Source organism: Pseudophryne corroboree, chromosome 6 (assembly GCF_028390025.1).
Source record: "Pseudophryne corroboree isolate aPseCor3 chromosome 6, aPseCor3.hap2, whole genome shotgun sequence".
Lineage (NCBI taxonomy): Eukaryota > Metazoa > Chordata > Amphibia > Anura > Myobatrachidae > Pseudophryne > Pseudophryne corroboree.
The window spans coordinates 43,335,480-43,359,914 of record NC_086449.1 but is presented as its reverse complement, the minus strand read 5'-3'; the positions used below and the strand labels follow the sequence as shown (position 1 = coordinate 43,359,914).

Genomic DNA, 24,435 nt, shown 5'->3' with positions numbered 1-24,435 from the left:
TATATAACGGGTGCAGTGTGTGCCGTACCCACGCGCCCCTGGGTCCAGAGGCGCCCACACTGCACCCATGTTTTCAATACTTACCTATCCGGAGTCGCTAAGCAGTGGCAGTGTCTTGGTAAGCAGGTCACTGGGAAAATGGCGCGGCGGCCATTGTCCCAGTATTTTGCGGATACACAGTAGGGAAAATTGTCTGGAAAATTGCGCACCACTTAGTGCTCAGAGTCAATCTATCTGCCGCTGCCGGCTAGAGAGGCGGGGGCAGGGACGGAGACTGCCCACAGGCCCCTCCTCTCTTAATATGCCCCTGGTTGGTACAGTAGTTGTCTAGCACAGGAGGATGCTGACTAACAGTGGCAGATCTAGAATAAGATGACAGAAGGGGCACTATAATCAGGGCCTCTGCGTCCATTTTTGTGGGCCCCTGTAAATGTAGGGTCCACCTGTAATGACTGTTCCTCTGTGAAAAGGCAGTGTCACTGGAAGGGGTGTGGCCATAACATATTGGGGGGCGTGGCTGCACCCCCTTAGCACCTTTGGGACCTCCAGACATACTATATATCATATACGTACATATACTGATTCAGTTCCTGAATAATGGAACATTGAAGTTGCAGCTTTATCTATCAATGGCCCTCATTTCGAGTTGTTCGCTCGCTAGCTGCTTTAAGCAGCATTGCAAACGCTAGGCCGCCGCCCCCTGGGAGTGTATCTTAGTTTAGCAGAATAGCGAACGAAAGATTAGCAGAACTGCTACTAAATATTTTCTTGCAGTTTCTGAGTAGCTCCAGACCTACTCCTAGATTGCGATCAGCTCAGTCCGTTTAGTTTCTGGTTTGACGTCACAAACACGCCCTGCGTTCGGCCAGCCACTCCCCCGTTTCTCCAGACACTCCCGTGTTTTTCCCTGACACGCCTGCGTTTTTTAGCACACTCCTGGAAAACGCTCAGTTACCACCCAGAAACGCCCCTTTCCTGTCAATCATACACCGATCAGCAGTGCGACTGAAAAGCGCTGCACGAACACCAGCAAATCTACTAAGTTTTGTGTAAAATAACTTAGCGCATGCGCTCTGCGTACCATGCGCATGCGCATTTAGCAACAAATCGCAGCATAGCGAAAATCGGCAACGAGCAAACAACTCAGAATAACCACCAATATACTGTACACCAGAGATGGCCAATCAGGGGTCCCCAATTGATTGTTCAGATCGATACAGGATCTCTGTGTCTGCATTTAATACAATAAATTGTTCTGAAAATGAAATCTATATTTCTTGCAGCCAATATTATTTTTTGTGCATGCGCAGTGCTAAAGCACCATGATTTTTAAGATTGATTCTGCCACTGCACTGATGCAAAATCACGATGTATCGGGGGCTATTGGAGATCTCTGCCCAACTCTACTGTATGCTGACGATGGACTTGTACTGCCAGCAAACACCGTTCTCATTCATTTTTACATCATTCAAGAATATCCGTCCAGGGTGGGAGTAGAGACTAGACAGAGATTGCTTTATTTAGCTAATGATCTCTTTGATGTATTGTTTTAAATATATAACTGAAATGTAGTTCCTGGGTAACAGCATACTTACCTACTCTCCCGGAAGCTGCGGGAGGCTCCCGTTTTTTGGGGTAGCCCCTCGCAACCCCGGAAGAGTGGGCAGGTCTCCCGCATCCTGCTCGCACCTTAGTGATGCGAGCAGGATGAGAGATAACCTCCAGCATTCGCGGGTCCGTCGGGTGGAGAAGGGGTTAAAATGACGCAAATCACGTCATTTTTAGCCCCGCCCCTTACCGCGGATCCGATGCGGGGGCACGGCTTAGTGATGTCCCAGTCCGGCTCCGCCCCCCGAAGACACCAGCTGTGTCTCCTCTCCGGGCTTCTCCCGGAGAGGAGAATTAAAATGTAGGTAAGTATGGGTAACAGTCGCCTTTGTGTCCCCAGGGGCCCTAAATCCATGCCTGAGGGCAGGGCTGCCATCGGAAATTGTGGGGTCCGGGAGCCCCCCCCACACACAAAAGAAAAGATTCTGCCGCACTGCTCCACCCCTATGTGATGTTACAGCCCACTATTGTTGCGCTGCCTGTGCAGTTCTCCAGGGATTGGCTGTAGCAGGCAGGAGTGGGCCCCCAACTCTATAAGGGTTCAGGACTCCAGTCCCTCCAGTCCCCCCCTGTTGGCTGCCATGCCTGGGGGTATATTTACTAAAGGACGATTATGTTTGTTTTTGTTCGATTTTAGTTCGATGTTAAATCGATTTAATCGATGTTAGGCTTTCAGGGTTAAAAAACACATTAACTAGCAGATGATTTAATTATTCATTTTTAAATGTTAGTAAATGTGTGTTTTAATCCTGGAAGCCCAACATCAATGAAAATTCGATTTAACATCAATCTAAAATCGAACAAAAACAAACAAAATCGACCTTTAGTAAAATATACCCCCTGGAATGCAGGTGTAATAGTTTAGGGAGGTTGGGAGGATAGTGTGGGCATTTGATAAGAGTTTTCAGGGAATATTTGAAGGATAGGAGAGTAGAGGAAACACAGTTTGTTGTACCTGCAAAAATTTTTATGATTTCCATGAGCAATATTATATATGGCCTAGATAATGATATATGTTAAATATATCATTGTAAATGCTGCTACTGTCTCCTTTTCTTTTTTTCCCAATAGGTCCTAGAAATGTGAACGCAGCGTCTGCCCGTTGACCCGTCCCTCGCCGGCGCCCTCTCTCGCTGTCGGAACTATTTATATTATTTCCGTTTGTCACTGTGAAGTCATTTGAACAGAGCCGGCCTTAGGCATAGGCAAACTAGGCAAATGCCTAGGGCATTTGGTATGCTTAGGGGCACCAGCAGCTTCTGCTGATTAAAATGATATGCGGCATGCCTATATTCTGTGTGTATTCCTGGAAATCACTGTAATGTAGCATTTCATATGCAGATACAGCCGCAGTCGCACACAGAATATAGGCATGCTGCATATCATTTTAATCAGCAGAAGCTGCTTGTGCATCCTAGTCACATAGTAATGCAAATAAGATGTATTTTCATAAACAAAAGGCGCCCGATGTTAGCAGAGCTGCCAGGTAACTCATGCCAGGCATCTCTTGCAGAACTAGCGGCGGTGCTAGGGGGCACCAGCCAAAATCTTGCCTAGGGCATCATATTGGTTAGGGACAGCTCTGCATTTGAACATAATGAGCGATGCATTTCAGTAACAACCCCTGGCAGGGAATCTCCTTTCTGTGTGTACTGAATGATTCAGCTGTTCTTGTGGACTACTGTATGTGAATAAAACCGCAATCACAGCAAAGGTTTCACAGCTCGCGGTTTATTCATAGAGCGATCAATGTTTACGGCAATCTTACATTTCACAGGCTGTGTGTGGACCGAGCCGGACAACAGACGCATGAAGCCCCTGTTACAGTGGCGGGTGGTGTAGGATCTTCTTACAGGAAAACACTTCTTGCTCTGGTTCCTCTTGGGACAGCTAAACCCCCGTAAAAGGGACCCTGCACATCGAATAATTATAACCAGTTCTGCACAGCAGATTACATAGTGACAGCTGGAGCTGTCGGGAGCGGAGACGAGCAGCTGAGTAATACCATTTTCTGATCGCCAGCAATATTGGGGGTTACTGCACGAGCGTACAGCAACCCGGGCTGCAGCGCAGTCTGAAAGGGGCCAGTTGAAAAGATCCCGGTATTTCAACTCGGGTAGCGACCAGGGTTAAACGCGGCTTCAACCGGGGTCGTGGTGTGATTGGGGAAGCCGGGTCGCTGTAGGGTCGGGCTATGAGTCTTGAAGGGTTCTCATTCGAGTCGCACCCGAGATGTATCCGTGTACAAATACTGGGCGCGACCCGGCATATGCGGCCTGAAAGGGGTATAAGAGAGTAAGGGGTCTATTCATGCAGCAGAGAAAAGCCCTGTTTTGCGGTAAACAGGGCTTTTCTCTGCTTACCGCAATTCACAGAGCGGGTTACCGTGGAGAAGTCCCTGACTTCCCCAGCGGCACCCCCGCTCTGTGGCTGAATCGCATCACCATACGTTTGTATGGTGACTGCAATTCATGTAGGAACGGAAAGCCCAACTTTCCGTTACCCTTCGCAAAACCCCATCGCCATCTCAGACAGGCGATGGGGAGGCTTGTACAGGAGAAGAGCAGTGAAGACGTCCGTCTCCTGCCTTCTCCCCGCCCCCTTCCGTGACAAGAGCCAATCAGAGGACCCCAGGGCATATGCATTTGCATATGCCGGGTCACCTCCTCCTTGCTGCCCTTGCCCGCCGCTGGAGATCTCGTTTCCCTAGCGCATGCGCAGATGACACCTGGAGGCAGGGGGGACACTGCGCATGTGCAGAAGATCCCAGCTGCGGTATGAAGAGAGAAGACTGGGGAAGCCGGGATCGCGGAACAGCCGGATACCGCATCGCATCAGGGAACAGGTAAGTATTAGTGAATTGCGTTAAACGTCTGAAAAAAACCCTGAAATAAGAATGCGATGTTTAGTGATAAGTTAAACATAAACATCGCATTCTTACATGAATAGACCCCTAAGTAGTAGGGAGAGACACAGCGGCCGAAGAGGAACCGGAGCGATACAGAGAGACACTGAGAACTGCAGAGTGTCAAATTGTGTTCCTGCTGACATCCTTACACAAAAGAGAGAGCAGCAAGTGACAGAGACAAGAGAATATAGTATATACACTAGTATTTTGGCCACATTATTCACGGTTCGCTAGCATCTCTGTTCCCTACTTTGCAGGGATTTTTATCCTCTCTCTACCCCCACCATCGCATCTCTCTTCCCTGTCTTCCTCACATCTCTTTCTCCCTCACATCTCTCTTTCTATCCCTCTTTCTCCCATCTCTCTCTCTTCCCTGTCTTCCTCCCATCTCTTTCTCCCTCACATCTCTTTCTCTCCCTCTTTCTCCCATCTCTCTCTCTTCCCTGTCTTCCTCCCATCTCTTTCTCCCTCACATCTCTTTCTCTCCCTCTTTCTCCCATCTCTCTCTCTTCCCTGTCTTCCTCCCATCTCTTTCTCCCTCACATCTCTCTTTCTCTCCCTCTTTCTCCCATCTCTCTCTTCCCTGTCTTCCTCCCATCTCTTTCTCCCTCACATCTCTCTTTCTCTCCCTCTTTCTCCCATCTCTCTCACTGCCACTCTTCCTCACATCTCTTTCTCCCTCTCTCCCACAAATCTCTCTTTCTACCCCTCTTGCACACATCTCTCTAACTCCCCCTCTTTTCCCCATCTCTCTCTTCCTACCCCACTTCCTGACATATTTTCCTCCTCTTCTTCCCATATCTCTCTTCCTCAGTCTATCTTTCTCACCTCCTTCCTCCCATCGCTATCTCCCTCCCCCTCTTTCAGACAACTCTCTCTTTCCCTCTTCCTCCCATTTCATTATTCTTCCTCTATTTTATCCACCTCTCTCATTCTTTCTTCCATTCATCTCCCTATTCCGCCATCTCTTTCACCCAGCCGTTTCTCTCCCACTAATCTCTGTCTTCCTTCCCTCTCTCCCCCCAACTCTCTTTTCCATCTTCCATCTCTCTTCATTCCCCTCTTTCTCCCATATCTTCTTGCTTTCTTTCTCTCTCTCTACCTCTTCTCTATCTCCCTCTATTCCTGTCATTGCTTTCTTTCTCTTCCTCCCGTGTCACTCTCTTGTTATTGATCTGTTATCCCAAAAGGTGGGGGTGGAGGGGAAAGGGGGCCTTGCTCAGTACCTTCTGCCATATGAGGAGAGGGGAGTTTGTTTTTTTAGAGGAGAAGAGCGGGTGTACAAGGAAGTTACTGTAGGTAGGGACTCTGCACAGGATAAGGGAGAAGTTATTCAACGTCAATATTCAAAAGATAATGGAATGATAGTGAAGTGCCAACAATATATCATTTAAAAGCGCAATTCATCCAGAAATATAATGTGTTGGCAGTGCATCCCAAGGTTTTTGGTATACTTCTAGTAAGCATATGAAGCTAACATATCTGCATTGCAAAGACGTTATTCCAAATTCTGTCCACTCCAATCACATCTCCAATACGAATATACTGTATGTCTTTCATGATTTCTTGTCTTACATCTTCTGCGTGATAGGTGCAGTATGGGAGTGTAATGCCATGTAACACTAAACTCTTTATATTGCAGTTGTTTGCACAGTGAATTCAGCTCTTCGGCAAATATTTGCTCTAGGACACTAGTGAGATTAAACAATGGTAATGATTATACAGTATATACTGGGAGTAAACTATCCAAGCTTAACGCGTATTGCGCTGCTGACTCCTTCGGTTTTTGGATGCTTATCCTTTACATACAGTAAGAATTATCTACTTCAAACCAAGGTATATACTATTTACATAGCACACCATTTTATCTCCGGGTACTGTGTTTACGTTGTGACTTTTTTGTCTATATCATATACACAATAGACCAAATTTACTCCATCTAGAAATGTTGAAAGTGTTTTTGCTGCCTAGACAGTATTTATATAATGAGGTCTAGTTACTAGTTATATAAAGCCTCCATACCTGAAGATTATGCTGTAAATATATGGTATCCGGACTCCATGTCGACAACACAAAGGCCGACACACCTTAGGTCGACGCCAATTGGTCGGCACACCTTATGTCGACATGGACAAAAGGTCGACATGGTCAAAAGGTCGACATGGACAAAAGGTCGACATGAGTTTTTTATGTTTTTTTTCTTTTTTCGAACCTTTTCATACTTAACGATCCACGTGGACTACGACCTTTTCTTCATGGCAACCTAAGGTGTGTCGACCAATTGGCGTCGACCTAAGGTGTGTCGACCTTTTTGTTGTCGACCCTGAGTCCCAGACCCAAATATATATATATATTTTGTCAGGCTATATATAAAGTAATATTTCACCTAAATACTTGTAACTTACAAATATGACTTTAAAATTCTATCTTATCAAAAACTCCCTGGTAAATTACATGTTTTTCTTCTTTTTTTTTCTTTAAATTATTTTGTCTCTTTGTATGTTCATAGTGAGGAACACCTCTGTTCACTCACACTTGGGGGGGAAATGTATCAAATCTTAGAGTGGGCGAGATAAAGTACCAGCCAATCAGCTCCTAACTGCCATGATACAGGCTGTTTGAACAGTGACAGGAACTGACTGGTTGGTACTTTATCTCTCTCCACTCTATCTCTCTCCAAGACTCGATACATCTTCTCGTTGGAGTTACAGCTACCAAAGTACTTTAAACCATTAAGCAATTCTACTTTTTATTTTCTTATACATACATCATTTATTTTTTTTAAAGCGTGCCCCTCAAAAAAGGTTTGAAAAGAACTTTGCAAAGAACTCTTTTGAGAAGAGAGGCTGTGTCTATCAGGCAGCCAGAGAGAGATGGAAGTGGAGGGGGGGTGGGGCCTCCTGAGAAGAGAGGCTGTGTCTATCAGGCAGCCAGAGAGAGATGGAAGTGGAGGGGGGGGGGGGGGCCTCCTGAGAAGAGAGGCTGTGTCTATCAGGCAGCCAGAGAGAGATGAAAGTGGAGGGGGGGCCTCCTGAGAAGAGAGGCTGTGTCTATCGTGCAGCCAGAGAGAGATGGAAGTGTGGGGGGTGGGGCCTCCTGAGAAGAGAGGCTGTGTCTATCAGGCAGCCAGAGAGAGATGGAAGTGTGTGGGGGGGGGCTCCTGAGAAGAGAGGTTGTGTCTATCAGGCAGCCAGAGAGAGATGGAAGTGTGTGTGTGTGTGTGTGTGGGGGGGGCTCCTGAGAAGAGAGGCTGTGTCTATCAGGCAGCCAGAGAGAGATGGAAGTGGAGGGGGGGGGGGGGGCTCCTGAGAAGAGAGGCTGTGTCTATCAGGCAGCCAGAGAGAGATGGAAGTGGAGGGGGGGTGGGGCCTCCTGAGAAGAGAGGTTGTGTCTATCAGGCAGCCAGAGAGAGATGGAAGTGTGTGTGGGGGGGGGGGGGCTCCTGAGAGAAGCTGTGTCTATCAGGCAGCCAGAGACAGCTGGGTATAGAGAGGGAGGGGCCTCCTAAGAGAAGCTGTGTCTATCAGGCAGCCAGAGACAGCTGGGTATAGAGAGGGATGGCCTCCTAAGAGAAGCTGTGTCTATCAGGCAGCCAGAGACAGCTGGGTATAGAGAGGGAGGGGCCTCCTAAGAGAAGCTGTGTCTATCAGGCAGCCAGAGACAGCTGGGTATAGAGAGGGAGGGGCCTCCTAAGAGAGGCTGTGTCCATCAGGCAGCCAGAGACAGCTGGGTATAGAGAGGGAGGGGCCTCCTAAGAGAAGCTGTGTCTATCAGGCAGCCAGGGAGAGCTGGGTATAGAGGAGGTGAGGCCTCCTAAGAGAAGCTGTGTCTATCAGGCAGCCAGAGACAGCTGGGTATAGAGAGGGAGGGGCCTCCTAAGAGAAGAGAAGCTGTGTCTATCAGGCAGCCAGAGACATCTGGGTATAGAGAGGAAGGGGCCTCCTAAGAGAAGCTGTGTCTATCAGGCAGCCAGGGAGAGCTGGGTATAGAGGAGGTGAGGCCTCCTAAGAGAAGCTGTGTCTATCAGGCAGCCAGAGACAGCTGGGTATAGAGAGGGAGGGGCCTCCTAAGAGAAGCTGTGTCTATCAGGCAGCCAGAGAGAGCTGGGTATAGAGGGGTGTGGCCTCCTGAGAAGAGAAGCTGTGTCTATCAGGCAGCCAGGGAGAGCTGGGTATAGAGGAGGCGAGGCCTCCTAAGAGAAGCTGTGTCTATCAGGCAGCCAGAGAGAGCTGGGTATAGAGGGGTGTGGCCTCCTGAGAAGAGAAGCTGTGTCTATCAGGCAGCCAGGGAGAGCTGGGTATAGAGGAGGTGAGGCCTCCTAAGAAGAAGCTGTGTCTATCAGGCAGCCAGAGACAGCTGGGTATAGAGGAGGTGAGGCCTCCTATGAGAAGCTGTGTCTATCAGGCAGCCAGAGAGAGCTGGGTATAGAGGGGTGGAGCCTCCTGAGAAGAGAGGCTGTGTCTGCTTAGATAATAATAATAATATTTATAGTGAATCCTGCTCCTCTGCACAGCACATTATACTGTATTAGCCAATGATTATACTGACACAAGAGACAGTTCCAGTTTACTTAATGTGACAAGCTTTAATACACAGCGCTACAACGTTTTGTTCATTTCTAAAAGGGTCATTGCAGCTGTATTACACCACTTAGCAAGGTAATTGATCCCCAATGTGCATATAAAGACCTGCTATACCTGTTATCCTTTGGTAACCTGTGTTATCCTGTAGTAACCTGGATTGACCTATTATACTTTGGTAACCTGGGTTACCATAGTTAACTGGAACTTCAGTACTGTCTGCAGGATATTAATTCAAAGTATAGACTTAGGGAGAAATGTAATAAGGGTCCAAGTCTGCTGAGGTACGGGATTTTGGCCAAGATTGCCCATATTTGTAAAGCGGTTGGTTTTGCCTTGTAAACGATTGCCTCTTTAAAAAAAACGGCAATCTCGGTTGAAATCCCGTAGCTCGGCAGACTCTGACCCTATTACATTTCCCCCTTTATATCTTCAAAATAAATACTGTTGGAATCTGATATAAAAAGGTTACAGCCTGAGGGCCTAATTCAGACCTAATTGCAGCAGCAAATTTGTTCTCTAATGGGCAAAAACGTACACTGTAGAGAGTTAGATTTGGGTGGGGTGTGTTCAAACAGAAATCTAAATTGCAGTGTAAAAATAAAGCAGCCAGTATTTACCCTGCACAGAAACAATATAACCCACCCAAATCTAACTCTCTCCCCCCCCCCCCCCGCTGCAGTGCACATGATTGTGGCCATTAGTGAACAAATTTGTTGCTGCCATCAGGTCTGAATTAGGCCTTGAGAATTGTACATAATAGTGCGGTTGCCTTTCTCTGTGTCTGTCTGGGGCGTGGTAAAGTTAAGAGCTGCTTTTCCCCCTTTCATCATGGCGACCTCACAGGTTGGACTCCCAGTACACAGAATACCTGTTAGTCCGCTTGGGGTTTGATCCTGAGTTGAACGAGATCTCTACATGACTAGCCACCGGCATTCTGAGCTCTTACCTGTTTTGGGTAGGAGGCAGGGCTGGGTTAAGCCTTGGGGGTGCACTTTAGACAGGGGGGCCCCGATGGAGTGAGGGGGGGGCTGTATATAAGAGTGTGAATACCTCCCAGCATGACCCATTCAAGGAGGGACAAAATGCTCTTTACATGGAATTCCCTCTTGATATATGATTGTAGTCACCTGTGTTGAACTATTTAATTGATAAGAAAGGTGTTTCAACACAGGTGATTGCAATCATAACTTAAGAAGGAAGTCCAGGTAGAGAGGATTTTGTTCCTCCTGGAATAGGTTATGTTGGGAGGTATGGATTGTCTATATTACATTTAGCCCAATGGTGTATATTTGATTTTTACTATTAGTTTAATAATGCCTGAGTACTTGTGCACATTCCAATAGTTAAGGCTGCTAGTGTTTGGCGCACTGCTGGTGATCTTCTTCTTTGTATTTGGAAATGCCTGAGTACTGTTTATAGCTCCACCTAATTGAAAGACAACTGTTCTATAAAATATTCTTGTAGTGTAACAAAGACAACTTAAACAACCTCAGAATACACATAGAAAAATAAAATCTATCATGTATCTTGTCACATGCAAAAATAGCAGCAGCCTCTGTACTACTTACTTACACACTGGGACAGGACTCAGTAGGACTCTGTGTGTGTGTCTCTCTCTAGACCCTCATTATATAACAAGTTACACAGGACTCAGACACCCAGGTGTGGAGAGAGCTGTAAGTGACACAGGGATCCTTCCCTGTGTCACTTACAGCTCTCTCCCCCCTCCTATCTCTCCTCTGGTTGGGCAGCTCCATCGATAGTTCATGAAATCTGATACTCCTGTGTCTCTGCCTGCACTACACACTGTCCTGCTGCTGCATAAAAAGGGAAAGCTAGTGATGTCAGTGTGATCTGGCCAGGGGGGCCCTCGACAGAGGGGGGCCTGGGGTACAGTATGCCCTGCATCCCCCCCCCCCCCCCCCGCCTTAATCTGGCTATGGTAGGAGGGCTGCCACTAACCATGCCCGAAGAGGAGGAGGAGGAGGCAAGGAGACAGTTTAGTTCCGGCACCTACAAAATGGACCTGGAAGGGGCTGGGACCAGCGCATGCGCACAAGCGGTGGTTTGAACACACATGCGCAAGACCCCGGCTTCTATAGACTGCATTGACTACAGTTCATAGAAGCCATCTAGCGTTGCATGAAAGCCAGGGAGTGGCTTCCTACTGGAAGTAGGCTCTATTCTAATTACAGCCCGGTCTGGCAGTCCCGGAGGGAGGAAACACCTCCAATGGGACCGCCTGTAGTATCTGTGACTGACAGGTAGGACTTCACATTGGATTGCAGTCATGGACTGCATCTGGTTCTCTGACACTGAGCTGAGGTGGCAGATTTTACTGCCCATAGGTAAAATCCGCCACTGATAACATCTATTGACAGCCCTCCACAGCACTTCCACCTACCTCATGCCAGGTGCAGATGACACGACTGACAGTGGCGTGCACTTTTCAAGACAGAATAGGTTGCAACTCTGGCTACATACCTACGTCACACACATGGAGCGTTTCTCTGAACTGCGTACGCACCATTGCCACCCAGTAACACCCATTCAGCCTTCAGTGAGAAAAGACTGAGATTTGTATGACTTGGAATCGCTCGTAGCATCTGTAATATGTGTACGTCGCACAATCGCATCCGTACTTGTGTGCTGTACAGGCCCTTGGTCTCCACGCTGCTCCGCATAAAGGGGGTCATTCCGAGTTGATCGCTCGCTGCCGATTTTCGCAGCGCAGCGATCAGGTGAAAAAACAGCATTTATGCGCATGCCCCGCAATGCGCACGCATGACGTACGGGTACAAAGCTCTTTGTGGTTGCGCTCAGGTTCTAGCAAAGTTTTTCTTCGCACTGGCGGCCGCAAGAAGATTGACAGGAAGGGGCATTTCTGAGTGTCAACTGACCGTTTTCAGGGAGCGTTTGCAAAAACGCAGGCGTGTCTGAAAAAAACGCAGGCGTGGCTGGGCGTTCGCTGGGCGGGTGTATGACATCAAATCCGGACACGAATAGGCTGAAGTGATCGCAAGCGCTGAGTAGGTTCAGAGCTACTCTGAAACTACACAAACTGTTTTGCAGAGCTCGGCTGCACAGGCGTTCACACTTCTGCTAAGCTAAAATACACTCCCCAGTGGGCGGTGGCTTAGCGTTTGCACGGCTGCTAAAACTAGCCAGCGAGCTATCAACTTGGAATGACCCCCAAAACTCCTTCCAGGATACAGTATTAGACCGAAGTAGAAGATATGTATATTAATAATAGCGCTCTCCAATAACCATGTTAACTAACACCCATGTGCAAAAATGGGAGTGAATTCACCGTATAGCGAAGGAACAGGATATCCTTTTTCCTCCTAATCACATGAAAACCAAATGGTCACGATGGAATGACCCTTAATTTCCAGAGGACTCAATGATGGGCCTAGTTCACAATCTGCGAGAAAGAAAATATAAGCACCCCCTAATCCTTTAGCAAGGATAATTAGTGGAGGTACTTATAAGAAAAGATATAGTGTAGTACGTCTTAGACCGTGAAATGGCATTTATTTTTACAGAGATGCACGTACAGAAAAAATAACTTAAATGAGCATATCAGTCTCCATACGACATATCACCATCATCAGAATCGTTCCAATGGTATCCAGAGGCGTCTGATATCCAATTCTTATAATCTATGAGAGAAAATATAAGCACCCCCTAATCCTTTGACAAGGATAATTAGTCAAATTCCTTCTTAGTAATAACATTATTTTCCAGAGCTTTTGTGCTCATATCTTGTAATGCTTTGGCTATTCTACTAGTAGGATCAGATTTTAATTTTAGATATGTTTTGCCATCATTCAATTGTCTGAATATTTCCTGCATGTACATTTCCTTACCCATCAGGACCACCCCTCCACCCTTATCCGCAGGTTTGATGACCAATTCTGTGTCATTTTTCAAAGAACGAACAGCCTCATACTCTTTTTTGGTTAGATTTAATTTGGCATTCTTGTTTTTATTTTTATTTTTATCCTGCATCACAATCTTTTCTACTTCATCACAAACCACTTTGTTAAAGACCTCCAAACAGTTACCCCTAGCCTGTGTGGGATAAAAGGTAGAAGGGGGTTTGAAATGTGAAGTAGTGGCTTCACATTCACCAATTTCTTGTAAACCCTCATTTCCCTTCTCCTCTTTAATCTGAAAAAAACGTTTGATGGTTAATTTTCTGATAAATTTCTGAACATCCAAAAAAATATCAAATGGGTTAGCCATACTTGAGGGTGAAAACTTTAACCCCTTACGTAACACACTTACTTCATGTGTATTTAGGGTTTTATCAGACAAGTTGAAAATCTTTCCCTCAGTAGAATCATCATCTGTAGGGATTGATTCAGAAATATTAATATTTTGGAGTTGGGGGGGATTTCTTTTGAATCTCCTATTTTTCCCTGCTCTTGTTCCTCTTCTGGTAATTTTATTTCTCCTCTGTGTGTCCTGTAGGACTACCGGAGATTTCCCGGTGTCCTGGGACCCCACTCTAAAAAAGAGGAATTAACTTCCGATAAGGGTTGAAACCTGTTTGAGGAACTGGCAAGGAAAGGTCTGTTGTCAGACATTGGTTGCTTAAATGAACGCCTATTCCTCTCCCATCCATCCCAATTCCTATTTATGTTGGGTGAATATTTCTGCTGTTGTTGTTCCCATGATCTATTCCGTATAGTGTCCAATTTTCTATAATTCTGTGGTCCCTAATTAGCAGGGTTTAAAATGTTGAAGCTTTTCCACTACAGCCATGCTTCTGACGAAGGACGGATCCCGTCCGAAACGCGTTAAGCGTGGCTGTATTTTTACCTGGACTCCTACACTCACTGGTCGGTCACAGGGTGAATGCTGCATAGTGTAAGTGTTGGGCATCCGGAGCTCTTTCACTTTGGAACTGGACATCTGACGCCATTAGTAACCCCTGGATACATTCTGACGATGGTGATGTGAGATATGGAGATTGACATGCTCTTTTAATCTGTTTTTGCTGTACGTGCATTTTGTAAAAAATAAATGTGTTTTCGTTTTTAAAGGCGTACTACACTATATTTTCGCACCATAAGTACCTCCACTAATTATCCTTGTCAAAGGATTAGGGGGTGCTTATATTTTCTCTCATAGATTATAAGAATTGGATATCAGACGCCTCTGGATACCATTGGAACGATTCTGATGATGGTGATATGTCGTATGGAGACTGATATGCTCATTTAAGTTATTTTTTCTGTACGTGCATCTCTGTAAAAATAAATGCCATTTCACGGTCTAAGACGTACTACACTATATCTTTTCTTATAAGTACCTCCACTAATTATCCTTGCTAAAGGATTAGGGGGTGCTTATATTTTCTTTCTCGCAGATTGTGAACTAGGCCCATCATTGAGTCCTCTGGAAATTAAGGGTCATTCCATCGTGACCATTTGGTTTTCATGTGATTAGGAGGAAAAAGGATATCCTGTTCCTTCGCTATACGGTGAATTCACTCCCATTTTTGCACATGGGTGTTAGTTAACATGGTTATTGGAGAGCGCTATTATTAATATACATATCTTCTACTTCGGTCTATCTTTAGTGTGTTTTTGGATGCACACTGATGTATATTTTTTAGCTGCACTACGGTATTTATTGCGCACTGTATTCTGAATTTTTTTTGCCTTCAGGATACAGTATTAGGCCCGATTGCCTCTCGCTCTCCTACAGTCTCCTACTGTCATGATCAAGGCCCGATTGCCTCTCGCTCTCCTACAGTCTCCTACTGTCATGATCAAGGCCAGTAAATACTAGTGTCCACTTGACCACAAACAAGGTCAAGATTATCTTGAATGGCTTGAACTTGGGATGAGTCACTTAACTTGTGTCATGGACATCAGTAGTCAAGGGCAATGGAGCACTCAGCTCAAGGGAACTCAGATTTACAGTCATGAAAATAACTAATGCCCAGAAATACAAAAAATTTATTTAAATTCTCCAATCACCCAGTACACCTTAGGCTGGCACTAGTAATTACCAACCATGAGGCCTCTGTCTGCTAAGCAGTGATCTGTTAAAGGAGACACTACTGTATTTCTGATATATGTGGTCATTCCGAGTTGTTCGCTCGCTAGCAGTTTTTTTGCAGCCATGTAAACGCTATGCCGCCTCCCACTGGGAGTGTATTTTAGCTTAGCAGAAGTGCGAACGAAAGGATCGCAGAGCGGCTACAAAATAATTTTGTGCAGTTTCAGAGTAGCGTCAGACCTACTCAGCGCTTGCGATCACTTCAGACTATTCAGTTCCTGTTTTGACGTCACGAACACGCCCTGCGTTCGCCCCGCCATGCCTGCGTTTTTCCTGGCACGCCTGCGTTTTTTCGAACACTCCCTGAAAACGGTCACTTGATACCCAGAAACGCCCTCTTCCTATCAATCACTCTGCGGCCAGCAGTGCGACTGAAAAGCTTCGCTAGACCTTGTGTGAAACTACATCGTTCTTTGTAATAGTACGACGCGCGTGCGCATTGCGCCGCATACGCATGTGCAGAAGTGCCTTTTTTTGCCTCATCGCTGCGCAGCGACCGAAAGCAGCTAGCGATCAACTCGGAATGACCACAATAGATGGAATATTTATACTCAATAGTCACAGTGATGTATTTTCATTCCTCTGCAGCTAGAGACATGTTAGGATGGAGGCGAGTTCCTATGGAACAGAAGGCAGATTTGCTTTTCAAAAGTGACATCACAGCAGCTCAATTGACTGCAGTCTTAGGGGGTGATTCCGAGTTGTTCGCTCGCTAGCAGATTTTAGCAGCATTGCACACGCTAGTACGCCGCCCTCTGAGAGTGTATCTTAGCAGAATTGCGATTAAATAATTATTTCTGAGTAGCTCGAGACTTACTCCTACACTGCGATCAGCTCAGCCCGTTTTGTTCCTGGTTTGACGTCACAAACACGCCCTGCGTTCGGCCAGCCACTCCCCCGTTTGTCAAGACACTCCTGCGTTTTATCCTGGCACGCCTGCGTTTTTCTGCACACTCCCAGAAAATGGTCAGTTTCTGCCCAGAAACACCCACTTCCTGTCAATCACACTCCGATCACTTCAACGATGAAAAATCTTCGTTCGGCCGTGAGTAAATCTACTAAGTTTTGTGCAAAAAAACGTAGTGCCTGCGCGCTGCGTACCATGCGCATGCGCATTTTTGCCTTAATCGATCCGTTGTGAAAATCTGCAACGAGCGAACAACTCGGAATGACCCCCTTAATTTGTTGTTTGACCTGCATTAGATCTCTTTGTCCAGTTTATGTGGGAGTGCCTTCATTTTGGCTGATGAGAGACTGCTGAAAAAGGATACCTGATAAGGGTCAAGAAAACAGGTGCCTCTATAGAGGAAACAGAGGTAGGGAAACAGTGCAGGCTGAGAGACAGTCTCAAGGTGAGTATCCTCTCATACCTTTGAGTTGCCGTTGATTACATTTCATACCTGCAGAAAAGGTATTGTGCTCCAGGAGTAAATAAATGAGTGTACATACCAAAAAAAATCTGATAGTATATACCTAGCTTTAGAACTCAGGTTGCTGATAGGGAATCCACTATACTCTGCTCAGCTCAGCTGTTACAGGGGAAGAGAGGACTGAGCTAACCGCGGAGAACATTGGGTTAGAGGCAGGGCCGGTTCAAGGGCGCTCTGCGCCCCGGGAAAAAATGGGGGCGTGGCCTAATACAGGGGGCGTGGTCAGTTACGCCCCCTGTACATTGCTAGGGCCGTTTGCATACTGAGCGGTGCGCGATGACGTCATCGCGCACCGCACAGCAAAAGGTCCTTTCCACGAAGGGAAACTAGACGCATAGCGTCTAGTTCCCTTCGTGGAGAGGACCTTTGCTGTGCGGTGCGCGATGACGTCATCGCGCACCGCTCAGCAGTTACTCTCCACGAAGGGAAACTAGACGCATAGCGTCTAGTTCCCTTCACACTGGCGGACGGGGACGGCAGCGGGCAGAGGCGGCGGGGGACACAGCGGGCAGCAGTGGCGGATCTTGCCACGGTGCGGCGCCCTCCGGAAGGCGCCAGCGCCCTCCGGAAGGCGGCGCCCCGGGCAAAAGTCCTGCTTGCCCGTGGCAAGATCCGCTACTGGTTAGAGGTAGGCATACTTGCCTACCTGACCCTCTCCATGAGGGAGAAAATGCTCTGTTCCTGGACTTTCCTGGTAATGTATGATTGCCATCACCTGTGGTGAAACACCTTTCTTATCAATTAACTAGCTCACCACAGGTGATGGCAATCATACATTACCAGGAAAGTCCAGGAACGGAGCATTTTCTCCCTCATGGAGAGGGTCAGGTAGGCAAGTATGGGTAGGTGTCTGGTTCTCAACCTCGGTCCTCAAGAACCCCCAACAGTTCATGTTTTCCAGGTCACCTAGCAGATGAACAGGTGTATTCATTACTCACTGACACATTATAAAAGACCCACAGGTGGAGCAAATTATTTTACTTGCAATCCTGCGAGTAGACCTGGAAAACATGAACTGTTGGGGGGTACTTGAGGACCGAGTTTGAAAACCACTGACCTAGACCATACAGCACATCAGTGTGAAAGGGGTTACACAGTTATGGAGACTGTGCCAGGGTTGGGATAGGTGAGCAGTAGACAAGCTTTCTGTGGGTTAGCCATGCTCCCCTTCAGGGCCGGCTCCAGGCCTACTAGCACCCTGAGCGAGTAAATTTGAAAGCGCCCCCCCCCCTCCGTGCGCGCGCTCCTGGAAAAGTGGGTGTGGTCTCTGGGAAAGTGGGCGTGGCCTCACAGCTTCATATCACCAAACTATAAATAAATATATTTTCACACCCCCTCTACGCACACAATTAGCAGCCTTACACATAACAGCCACAGTATTGTTCCTTACACACAATGTCTCCAGTATAGTGCCAGATACACATAATGTGCAGTGCCAGATAGACATGATATGCAGTGCCAGCTACACATGACATGACCCCCAGCAGTGCCAGCTACACATGACATGCCCCTCAGCAGTGCCAGATACTTAAATGGCCACACAGTGCCAGATATGTCCCCACAGTTCCAGATACATAAATGCCCCCACAGTGCAGATATGCCCCCACAGTGCCAGATACATAAATAATACCCCCACAGTGCCAAATACATAAATGCCCCCACAGTGCAGATATGCCCCCACAGTGTCAAATACATAAATGCCCCCACAATGCCAGATACATACATGCCCCCACAGTGCCAGATACATACATGCCCCCACAGTGCCAGATACATACATGCCCCCACAGTGCCAGATACATAAATGACCCTACAGTTCCAGATACATAAATGCCCCCACAGTGCAGGTATGCCCCCACAGTGCCAGATACATAAATGCCCCACAGTGCCAGATACATAAATGCCCCCACAGTGCCAGATACATACATGCCCCCACAGTTCCAGATACATAAATGCCCCCACAGTGCAGGTATGCCCGCACAGTGCCAGATACATAAATGCCCCCACAGTGCCAGATACATAAATGCCCCCACAGTGCTGATATGCCCCCACAGTGCCAGATACATACATGCCCCCACAGTGCAGCTATGCCCCCAAAGTGCTGCCAGATACACAAATGCACCCACAGTGCTGCCAGATACACTAATGCCCCCACAGTGCTGCCAGATACACTAATGCCCCCACAGTGCTGCCAGATACAAAAATGCCCCCACAGTGCTGCCAGATACAAAATTACCAGCACAGTGCTGCCAGATACAAAAATGCCCCCAGTGCCAGATAACTGTATCCAAGTGCGGAGAAGAACGGGCGGTGCGCAGCGTTCAGAATGCTGAGGTATGGGAGCTTTGCTCCCGGGACCTCAGCTACATGCAGGCAGCAGGGGATTGAGCTACGGCAGCAGGGGATCGAGCTACGGCAGCAGGGACAAAGGACACCCATACCGCCCTCAACCCCCGGACCAGACTCGCGTGACCCACCACGATGTCTGCGGAGCTGCGGCTGCTCTCCGGCGCCGGTCATCTGAAATATGGCGCCGGTCCTCGAGCCAATCAGAGCTCGCGGCCCGGCAGCCAATCAGGAGCCACTGCTGCCGGGCCGTGAGCCCTGATTGGCTGATGGCCGGCACCATGTTTGAAATGGGCAGCCGCCCTTAAATAGCTGGCGCACTGTTCAGCCGCTCCAGTGGAACGTGCCTGGAGCCGGCCCTGCTCCCCTTCATTTGTTGACCCCTGCTTCCTCCTAGGGGCTTTAGTCCGATACTGCTGGTTGTGAATTGAGAAGAAGCATTTTCCAGACAGGATGGCCCTGGGTAATCCATGCAGCTATAACAGCAAATATTCTAACACATCATGGCTTATGGTATAATACCGTGGTTCTCAAACTTAGTCCCCAGGACCCCACACAGGTCATGTTTTCCAGATCACCTAGCAGGTGCACATGTGTAATCATTACTCACTGACACATCTTAAAAGAGCCACAAGTGGAGCTGATTTTTTTCTCGCGCAATTCTGTGAGGAGACCTGGAAAACATGAACTGCTTGGGGTCCTGAGGACAGACTTTGAGGACCTGTGGTATAATGGGTCAACAGTGCCTAGGTGGACACCAAATGATCGACATGCACAAGATCAATAGGATTAAAAGGTCGACAAATGAAACGTTTTTTTTATTTTTTGGGGGTGTAAAATTTTACCTTAGAGCACGTGGACCCCAATTAGTGTACCGCGTCCCCTCGCATAGTGAGTGTCGGGCAAGGTGGCTCTCTGCGCTTGGCACAGGTTACTATCCCCAATCGTAGTCCGTATAGATGGTAAAGTATGAAGAAGTTGAAAAACTGAAAATGATAATAAAAAAAACCAACAACTCATATTGACCATACGCTGCATCGGCCATTACCATGTGGAACATTTGAAACTGTCGACCTTTTGACCATGTCGATATGCAGTGTGGCCTCCCTGGGCTGAGGAGAAGAGCTGCTGCCAGGTGAGGTGGGGGGAATTGGGCCTCCGCTGGGCCCCTCCTTCAGGCCTGGGCCAGGGTATATAGTACCTGCCCCCTGCCCCTCTCGGCACCGCTGGGAGAGAGGATACCAGTGCAAGACTTCGTGGGACTTGCAGGACGAATTGGATTTTATTCCCACTGAGCCGTCTACAAACATAATGCCAGTTTACCTTTGGGTGCAATTTGTCTTTAATTGTCTCAGTCTTTATCTGTATCCATCCTCCAGTTATCTCTATCTCTCCCCACCCTCCCCTCTGGTTTCCTGGCCGGTCACACAGATATAGGGGGAAGTGTGATGCTAGTATTTCAGCGGCCACACAGACTGTCTGTTTCAGTCGCACAGAGAGAGAGACCCCGTGACAGAGGCGGTGAGTAGGGTGCTGACAGTCAGCAGTGTTTGTAAGCGAGTGACGCTATTGGGAAGTGTGGGTGATGCAGGGAGCTGCTATTACATTATAGATATAGAAGTGGCAGAATCTCGTCTAGTGCTGCATTGGAGGATGTGCCACTGAAGTTGCTCTAACCCTGCATGTATTTATGTGTGTTTGGCTAATGTTAATATTAAAGGATAAATCATGTAAAAACAAAAATAGGATTTTAATTACCTACCGGTAAATCCTTTTCTCGTAGTCCGTAGGGGATACTGGGAAACCATTTAGTACCATGGGGTATAGACGGGTCCACCAGGAGCCATGGGTACTATAGAAGTTTGATTGTGTGTGCTGGCTCCTCCCTCTATGCCCCTCCTACCAAACTCAGTCTAGGAAACTGTGCCCGAGGAGATGGACATACTTTGAAAGAAGGATATAGATAAGGAAAGTGGTGAGAATTCGAACCAGCACACACAACAAGAGGAAAGCCATACTAACCAAACTTGCAAACAGGGACAGCAACAGCTGAACCAAACAAGAAACAACCAAACAACCAAGTAACAGAGCAGGAAGAACAAAGCACCGGGCGGGCGCCCAGTATCCCCTACGGACTTCAAGAAAAGGAGTTACCGGTAGGTAATTAAAATCCTATTTTCTCTTACGTCCTAGGGGATACTGGGAATCCATTTAGTACCATGGGGAAGTACCAAAGCTCCCAAACCGTGTGGGAGAGTGCTGAGGTTCCTACAGAACTGATTGAACAAACTGAAGGTCCTCAGAGGCCAACGTGTCGAACTTGTAAAACTTAGCAAACGTGTTTGAACCTGACCAAGTAGCTGCTCAGCAGAGCTGTAAAGCCGAGACACCCCGGGGCAGCCGCCCAAGAGGAACCGACCGTCCTAGTAGAGTAGGCTTGAACAGATTTCGGAATCGGCAATCCTGCTGTGGAATAAGCATGCTGGATAAGCATGCCTGATCCAGCGTGCAATGGACTGCTTCGAAGCAGAGCACCCAATTTTATTGGGATCATAAAGAACGAACAGCGAGTCCGATTTCCTATGACGAGCTGTTCTCTTCACATAGACCTCCAAAGCCCTTACGACATCCAAAGACTTTGAAGTGGCAGAGGCGTCCGTAACAGCCGGAACCACAATAGATTGGTTGATGTGAAACACGGACACTACCTTAGGAAGAAATTGCTGACGAGTCCTCATGGAAAATTAAGTAGGGGCTCTTGTGAGACAACGCCCCCAGCTCCGACACACGTCTTGCTGAAACCAAGGCCAACAGTGTGACGGTCTTCCATGTAAGGTACTTTACTTCAACCTCCTGCAACGGTTCAAACCAGTCCAATTGAAGGAACTGCAGTACCAAATTGAGATCCCATGGTGCCTTAGGAAGCACAAAGGGAGGTTGGATATGAAGAACACCTTTCAAGAACGTCTGGACTTCAGGGAGAGAAGCCAATTGTTTCTGAAAGAAAATAGACAAGGCCAAAATCTGAACTTTTATGGAGCCTAGACGTAGGCCCACATCAACTCCTGACTGCAGAAAAAGCAGGAAACGTCACTGATGAAATTCCACCGTAGAATATTGTCTGCTCTCACACTAAGAGACATATTTCTTCCAGATACGATGGTGATGTTTAGACGTTACCCCCTTTTTGGCTTGGATCATAGTCGGGATGACCTTGTCAGGAATCCCTCTCCTAGCTCGTATCAACCGTTCAACTTCCATGCCGTTAAACGTAGCCGTGGTAAGTCTTGATAGATGAACAGGCCCTGCTGCAGAAGATCCTCTCGAAGAGGCAGAGGCCACAAATCTTCGATCAGCATCTCGAGAAGCTCTGCATACCAGGCCCTTCGTGACCAGTCCGGAGCAATGAGGATTGCTTGAACCTTTTCCCATTTTATTCTTTTTAGAATTCTTAGGATCAGAGGAATAGGAGGAAACACGTACACCAGCTTGCAAACCCATGGAGTTGTCAGGGCATCTACCGCTACTGCCTGTGGGTCTCTCGACCTAGAACAATACCGCTTGAGCTTCTTGTTGAGTCGAGAGGCCATCATGTCGATTTGTGGAAACCCCCACTGACGTGTTAACCACCGGAACACCTCCGGGTGGAGGCCCCATTCCCCCGAGTGTAGATCGTGTGTGCTGAGGAAGTCTGCTTCCCAGTTGTCTACTTCCAGAATGAAGATCGCTGACAACACCATGGCGTGTTTTTCTGCCCAGAGGAGAATTCTTGACACCTCTGACATTGCGGCTCTGCTTTTCGTTCCGCCCTGTCGGTTTATGTACATTACCGCCGTCACATTGTCCGACTGGACTTGAATGGCCTGATTCTGAAGAAGATATGAGGCCTGCAGAAGGGTGTTGTAGATAGCCCTGAGTTCCAGGATGTTTATTGGAAGGACAACTTCCTGACTTGACTATCTTCCCTGAATCCACACCCCCTGGGTGACTGCAGAATCCAATTCTGAATACCGAACTTCCGACCCTTGACTAGGTGAGAAGTCTGTAGCCACCACAGTGGGGAGATCCTGGCTTATGGTGACAGACGAATCCTCTGGTGCATGTGAAGATATGATCTGGACCATTTGTCCAACAGATTCAGCTGGAAGTGCCTCGCATGAAACCTTCGGTACTGAATCTCTTGGTAAGACGCTACCATTTTCCCCAGAAGGCGTATGCAGAGATGCACTGAGACTCGGGTCGGCTTCAAGACGGCCCGAACCATCGGCTGGATTACCATTGCCTTTTCCAAGGGAAGGAATACTTTCTAAGACTCTGTGTGCAGTCTCATTTCCAGGAACTGAAGCTTCTGAGTTGGTTCTAGGTGAGATTTTGGCAGGTTAAGAACCTGCCCATGATCCAGGAGTATCCTGGTTGAGAGGGCAATATTCTCCAACAGCTGTACCCTGGACGGTGCCTTTATCAGAAAATCGTCCAAGTACGAAACTATGTTCACTCCATGTCTGCAGAGCAACATCATCATCTCTACCATCACTCTGGTGAACACCCTCGGTGCCATGTAGAGACCAAATGGCAGGGCCTGAAACTGGTAGTGACAGTCCTCCAGTGCAAACCGTAGATAAACCTGATGAGGCGACCAGATTGGATTGTGAAGGTACGCATCCTTGACATCCAGAAACACTAAGAATTCCCCCTCCTCCAGACCTGAGATTACCACTCTCAAAGACTCCATCTTGAATTTGAACACTTGAGGTTCAGAATCGTTCTTACCAAACAGTCCGGTTTCGGCACTACAAACAAGCTGGAATAGTAACCCTTGTTTTGTAGATGAGGTGGAACTGGAACAATGACCTGGGTCTGTAACAATTTTTGAATGGTGTTGTGTAAGTTTATTCTCGCCTCTTGTGAATCTGGTAAGCCTGATTTGAAGAATCTGTGGTGGGAGCTCCTGGAACTCCAGTCTGTAGCCCTGGAATATAAGGTCTATGACTCAGGGATCCTGGCACGATCCTGTCCAGATGTGACTGAAGAATTTTAGCCAGGCTCCCACTCTCCTGTCTTACAGGCATCGCGATCCACCATCATGCGGAAGGTTTTGAGGAAACAGAGCCTGAGCCCTGTTCCTGTGAGCCAGCAGTCACTGGTTTGCGTGGTTTACCTCTAGCACCTCTGGTGGCGGTAGAAGAACCTCTGGCCTTGCCCCTAAACTTAGCAGTCCGAAATGACTGTAGATTAGGTCCTTAGTAGCTGGCGGAGCTGCAGAAGGTAGGTGGACTTGCCCGCAGTAGCTTGGGAAATCCATTTGTCAAGTTCATCTCCAAATAACGCCTCTCCTGTGAAAGGTAGGCCTTCCACTCCTTTCCTGGAGTCCGTATCAGCCATCCACTGACGTAGCCATAAGCCTCTGCGTGCCGATACTGCTATAGCTGTAGTGTGTGCATTAAGCAAACCTATATATTTTATGGCTTCCACCATAAAGTTTGCAGAG

General features: G+C 47.5%; 1 protein-coding gene across 3 annotated transcripts in view; it reads left to right on the top strand.

Annotated features, from left to right (window-relative positions):
- LOC134936024 (transmembrane 4 L6 family member 5-like) overlaps positions 1 to 24,435 on the top strand; it is a 56,457-nt gene that overhangs the window by 14,924 nt on the left and 17,098 nt on the right. The window contains exon 5 of one of the 3 annotated variants that reach the window (XM_063930925.1): positions 2,680 to 3,300. The exons of 1 other annotated variant lie outside the window; for it this stretch is intronic. The gene's annotated coding sequence lies outside the window, so the exon portion shown is untranslated. Of the gene's footprint in view, positions 1 to 2,679; positions 3,301 to 20,184; positions 20,469 to 24,435 lie in introns of those variants that run through there. One more of the 3 variants, XM_063930926.1, reaches the window with a different exon arrangement.